The sequence below is a fragment of the Canis aureus genome, chromosome 3 (assembly GCF_053574225.1).
Source record: "Canis aureus isolate CA01 chromosome 3, VMU_Caureus_v.1.0, whole genome shotgun sequence".
In the NCBI taxonomy this organism is placed as follows: domain Eukaryota; kingdom Metazoa; phylum Chordata; class Mammalia; order Carnivora; family Canidae; genus Canis; species Canis aureus.
Genome location: NC_135613.1, coordinates 82,450,661 through 82,456,660, shown reverse-complemented (window position 1 = coordinate 82,456,660; position 6,000 = coordinate 82,450,661). Strand labels below are relative to the sequence as shown.

The window sequence follows — 6,000 nt, the reverse complement described above, 5'->3', positions numbered from 1 at the left end:
TGAGGTCCTCTCTCTTTATTTTCCAGTAACCTCCTTGCTTTGGACCTCACAGAACACCCATGCTATCTTCTATGCTGATGTACATAATGGGCCTTTTCCATTTCAATTTCTTCAGAAAATGATCAGTCCTGACTCACAGTGGGGATGGGATAGAGGGAGAATTATCTGGATGCCCAGCATGTGGGATGGTGTCTGAGGGCTTTTCCACATACAGACTTTAAACTAATAAGCCTGTTGTCAACCTCACCTATCAACCCCAACTGCTGTGGCACCTGGTGTTTTGCAAGGATGAGGAGTCTCGAGGTGAGGGGAAAACCTGCTGCTTCTTAACAGTCATCCCATGTCCAGACACTGAGCTGCATTTTCCTCCATTCAAGACAGTTTGTTCATTTGTCCTGTCTTCCAAAAAGGACTTGGAAAGTGTTCTTTCACAACTGTTAGGTTTTCAAAATCTTTGGGGGCATCATTTGCTGTGGCTTGCAGAGAAAAAGAAGATAAATGCTTGTGGAAAATCTTCTATGTTTAACCAGACAACCATGAAATGATCTTATTGCCACTTAATATTCACACATTTTGCAATATTATTGAATTATTGAAGAAAACTGATTAAACATAGTGAATTGCAAAACATATGAAATTCCACCAAAATGGAAGTAAAGAGTTTTTGTGGGTATAGGTGTTTATTTGTTTGTTTGCTTTAATTTAAACCCTCAATTGTAGATAAAATGAGGGCAAACAAACCAATTTAGGGTCTGGAAACAAGCTACATAATAATGCTGGCTCACTCATATAAAGAACGCTTAAACCGATGATGGGGGTAGAGCAAGAATAAGCCAACAGCAATCTTACTTTTACCACGGAAGCTTCACAAAACTTCCAAAATTACTCATTCCAGCCAGGCACCTCAAAAAGTAGGAGAGGAGATTGGTCTAAAATCAATAATAGTAGCTGAAAGTCTATAGTTACTCCAGATAAGATTCATGTGGCTTAACAAATAACAGTGCACATGCCCAGTTAAATTTGAATTTCAGGTAAACAACCAATTATATTTAAGTCATAACCTATATAAGAAAAAGTGCTGTTTCTCTTAAAGTCAGATTTAACTGCATGCTCTCTACTATTTCAAGTCCCTGGCCCCCAAACCACTTCTCCCACCCAGCACTGAGTGGAGACAGCCCTCCCCTTTCAGACAGAAGGCTAGAAACTTACTTCTAGAAGTGATCCAGAAACAATTTGGACTTTTGATCAACAGACCCAAATGACTACTTACTGAAAAATGGGCATTGACTCAAGTCTCTAGAGGAATGGTGAGCCCGCCCCGCATCACATCCTGTCTCCTTCCTCAACTTGTCAAAAGCCAACCTTACAAGGTTCTTATAGGACATTACTTTGGGTGTATGTCGAACCCATTATATTAAGAAAGTCCTGTTTCTTGATTAGAGCTTTGGAGGTGGAGATTTCTTTCTAAGAAACTGAACTGAGACTTGCACCCATACCAATAGGATGGGGCCTCTCTCCCAGCCACCTACACCCACAGCAGGAAGAAGCACCTCCAAGGCCCACAGACCCTGTAAGCTTTTTTGGTTACTCACTCTTTAAATATTAGTCATTAGCTAAGACACACCAGATACTTGAGCGACACCTTTCATGTGAAAGACAAAGATCAAAACAAATATTAAAAAGGGCAATTGGAAGAGAGAGAAGCAATTCAAGCATCAAGAAAAAAAAAACTTAAAAAATTACAGTCTTGGGGCACCTGGGTGGCTCAGTGGTTGAGCATCTGCCTTTGGCTCAGGTCATGAACCCAGGGTCCTGGGATCGAGTCCCACATCAGGTTCCCCACAGGGAGCCTGCTTCTCCCTCTGCCTCTGTCTCTGCCTCTCTCTCTTTGTGTCTCTCATGAATAAATAAATAAAATATTTTTTTAAAAAATTGCAGTCTTCAGAGTGACAGGATTCAACTCACTAATTACAGAGATAAGAAGGAAACAAGGTAGAAAGGGAAGACTCAAGAGAGCAAAAATTCTTACAGATTAGAAATATGATAGCAGATATAAAACCTTCAACTTGGAGCTATCAACTAAATCTAGAGAAATATTCCAGAAAATAGAAAAGTAAAATAAAATGGAGTTATGAAAATAGGAGAAACAATGAGACAATTTAAGTCTCCAGTATCTACTAACAGCAGAGAGAAAAAAAAAAAATAGAAGAAACCTGCAACATAAGTGAATTAAAAAAAATGTAAGGTCAAATTCCTGTTACTGAAGAACACGAGTTTCTCGATTAAAGAGCTCAATACACACCCAGGATAATAGCTGAAAAAATAAAGGAACCATGCCAAAGCATATTATCACCAAGTTTCAAAAGCAATCCTGTTTGTCAACACCAGTTTTGGAAGAAAGAAGAAAATGTATTGAGGCTCACACAGTACTGAGGAAATGTAATTTCCAGCTGAGAATTCTCTACAGATAAACTATGAAACAGGTATGAGGTCAAACAAGAACCAGGCTTAGATGTGTAAGTACTCACACATTGACTCTCCAAGTACTCTTTCTTTCTAAGGAGGCTATGAAAGGAGCACTTCTGCAAAATGAGGGAACAAATCAAGAATAAGCAAGATATGATATCCAAGAAAATTAAAAAAAAAATCTTTACAGGAGAGAGGCAGAGGGAATTCCCAAGTGATGGCCAAGGCCATCTGAAGATAAGAGGTGTCAAGTCAGCCTGGAGAGCACCAGGCCACACTGGGGAGGAAGAGGATGAAGAGGAAGAGCACCCGGAGGGATATCTCCAAGAAATAAAAATGGACAGATTTGCATTTAGTAGCTGAAATTTTAGGAGGGTATTTTGAGAAGATATTTGAAAGATTGTTTGTATATAAATGGATATTAGGTCCCTGGAAAATGGAAAGGGAGGAGGGAGAAGGAGAAGAAGTGGGGAGAGGAGAGAGGGAGAGTAACGAGGGAAAGAGAGGAGGAAGAAGGTGATGGCAAGGGATCAGAGACTGATTCTTTTGTCAACCCTAAGAAAAGAAAATGAGCAGAAAATAAAATGTAAACATCAATTTACTAAAGGAAAGTTAAATTGAACATTGCTTGGTTCAGCAATAAATATTTAAATAACTACATTTTTCAGTAAAAATTATGGCCTAACTATATTGGGGGGACGTAAGGAGAGTGTGATATGAGTGTGCATGAATAAGAGTGTACATGTCTGTGTGAGAATATGTGTGTAGAAAGTTTTCAGAAAGTAAAATCCCCATTTTACAAAGGAAAGTCAATAAAACCTATCTAAAACTGAAACAGATAGAAATTAGGTGCGTTTATGGGTGCCTGGGTGACTCAGTTGGTTAAGCAACTGCCTTCAGCTCAGGTCATGTTTCTGGGGTCCTGGGATGGAGCCCACATCGGGCTCCCTGCTCAGTGGGGAGTCTGCTTCTCCCTCTCCCTCTGCTCTTCCCCCTGCTTGTGCTTTTTCTTTTTCTCAAATAAATAAGTAAAATCTAAAAAAAAAAAAAAAAAAAAAAAAGAAGAAAGAAAGGAAGGAAGGAAGGAACAAAGAAAGAAAGAAAGAGAAATCAGATGTATCTAAATCTGTTTAGAAAATCTTGTTTTGAAATATTTTGGCTAATATTAGGAAAAAAACCTCTAAGAGTTGAGCATGATTTGCATCTGAGATTGGTACAGAGGAGGGGTGGTGTGGAGAGCTGCTTTTTAAATCACAAACCTTTGGTAGCTATTTGATTTTTAAGTGATGTACTTAAAAATTTATAAAATAATTTGTGCATATACATATTTGATAAAAATAATATATATTATACGTATTTTCTCCTCTTTGATTCCTTCCTTTGCCAGGGATTTTGAGTACAGTAGTGAAATACATCAGTTTCTTCTTTATGCTAATTTTTTTCTGACTTGCTCAGCACCAAGGAGCCTGCAATGTCTTGTTTTCTAGTTTTCATATGTCGTTGTGTAGCTCACCTTTAATTTTTTGGTCCACAAAGATACAAATCTATGAACCTCATGTTTCTTTGGTGTCTCTTGCTAAGAGACAAAGCCATGCTAATCCCTACAATGCACCAGAAAATGCTTATTACTGAGTCTGCTGTTGTATTCTTTGGAACAATGATTTATCTGAAACTCAGACAAGGCCTAAATAAAAAGGTAAACATACAAAAGAAACATCCTAGGAAATCTCCTTTCGTTTTGAGAGAGAAGATCCATTGGATCTAATAGTATAATAATAGCACTCTATGGGTCCATGCTAGGGATCATTTTTCTACAGTCATCTACCAAGTTAGTGACAAAAAGCATCCAGACCCTGAGAACCCCATTCTAAGGGCTTGGGTAACGGAGACCATAAATGGGAACACCACAGAATAGGTCCTGGAATGACCTTCCACCTCCAGGCCACTCGTGAAGCTACAGCTAGGTTTCAGATTTCTGGATTCAAGATTTGGATTTTAAAATAACACAAAATGATTGGGTTCTAAAATAACGATGAGCATCAAAGGCTATGATTGGCACCTATAAAACCTTTGAGGGCGTGAATTAGATCAAAACCAATTTATGTACAAAATACAGGGTTTTTAGAGCTGCGAGGAATCCATTGATGCTTGGAAGAGCTAAGTTAAAACAATTTAAACAAAATGCCATGTTTCACAGCAGGAAATAAAGTTTATGGAACTCATTACTTTAAAAAGTGAAACAGGAATTATAGTTCCTAAAGAGGTTTAACTAAATTTATACATGACTGATCTGTAATGGGTTATTCATGAAAATTAGATTATATTCTCAAGCCAAACATTGGAGGTTAATGCTAAAGAAAAACAGTAACAACAAGAGTAACAACAATTAAATAATAATAATACTGAACTCAATGAATCACTTTAGGTACTTTATATAATAGATTTACTTATTTAATTTACAGCGACTAGCAAGTTATTATTCCTCCTATTTTATAAATGACAGAAATGAGTCTCTGGTCAGTTAATGGCAGGCACACAATTTTAACCAGTCCAAAGATACATGTTCAGGATAAGGTGAGCCTCCTATGATGGCTGGTTCTGAGCAGAAAGGCTCCGTTTTTCAAAGGCAGATCAGTGAACCCGTTCAGGCTTGCATTTCCCTACTCTCCAAGTTCTTCCAAGGTGAAATCTGGTAAAAGGGGAAGAAAGATCAGAGATGACCCGTGCAGCCTGAGGAGTGTGTGTGTGAGAACACATGTCCCAGTTTGTCTAGGACAGACCCAGAGTAACTGTGCCCATGACTCTCCATCACTCCATCTGAGGAATAAGGAAATATTTTGGGACTGAGTAAACCAGTGTACCTCAAGTTTATCTCTTAAGTGATACAAACTTAAGAATATTAAAAATATTGTATGCTTATACTAAAACATATCCTCAACAGGGCAAAAATCTTCAAAATATGAGACTCAGGGTTCTCACTACATCACAACCCTCAGGGCTAATTCAACCTCACAGTCTCTGGCCCTTCCCTGCTGCATATTTTTTATCTTCCTTCCACAGTAAAAACGCCGGATTCCAGAAATATTAATGCAATTATGCATTTGTTCTATTCTGCAATTTGTTAAGCACATCAAATAATTTTTAGAACTGCTACGTCCATACCACTAAAAAGAAACCCTAATCTACTGAAAAGAAACCGAGACCAATTTCTCCACTACACTAAGGCTGTGTAGTCAAAGTTTCATGTCAAAAAACTTATTTGGTTTAGCTTCCACCCCCCCACTTTCTGTGTGGTTATATTATTTGTGTGTTTTATTTGTACGTTGACATTTAGATTTAGATTTTTCTTTTTTAAAATTCCCATCTTGGCTTAATTTGTTTGAATATATAGATAACATTAGTGTGCTTCCAAAAGTCAAGACTGTTAAAAAATATTCAGAAAAAAATGTAATACTCTCTTCTTTCTTCTACTTTGCTCCCTTTTACTCCCCCATGGCCACCCTGCCACCTCTTACCCTGCTTGTAGATAATCAG

The 6,000-nt window shown here is 37.9% G+C and overlaps 1 long non-coding RNA gene across 2 annotated transcripts in view; it reads right to left on the bottom strand.

Moving 5' to 3' along the window:
• Nucleotides 1–4,899: 4,899 nt before the first annotated feature.
• LOC144306012 (uncharacterized) overlaps nucleotides 4,900–6,000 on the bottom strand; it is a 255,819-nt gene continuing 254,718 nt past the window's right edge. For both annotated transcript variants that reach the window (XR_013373042.1, XR_013373043.1), the window contains one exon: nucleotides 4,900–5,155. This is a non-coding gene — a long non-coding RNA (uncharacterized LOC144306012). The remainder of the gene's footprint in view (nucleotides 5,156–6,000) is intronic.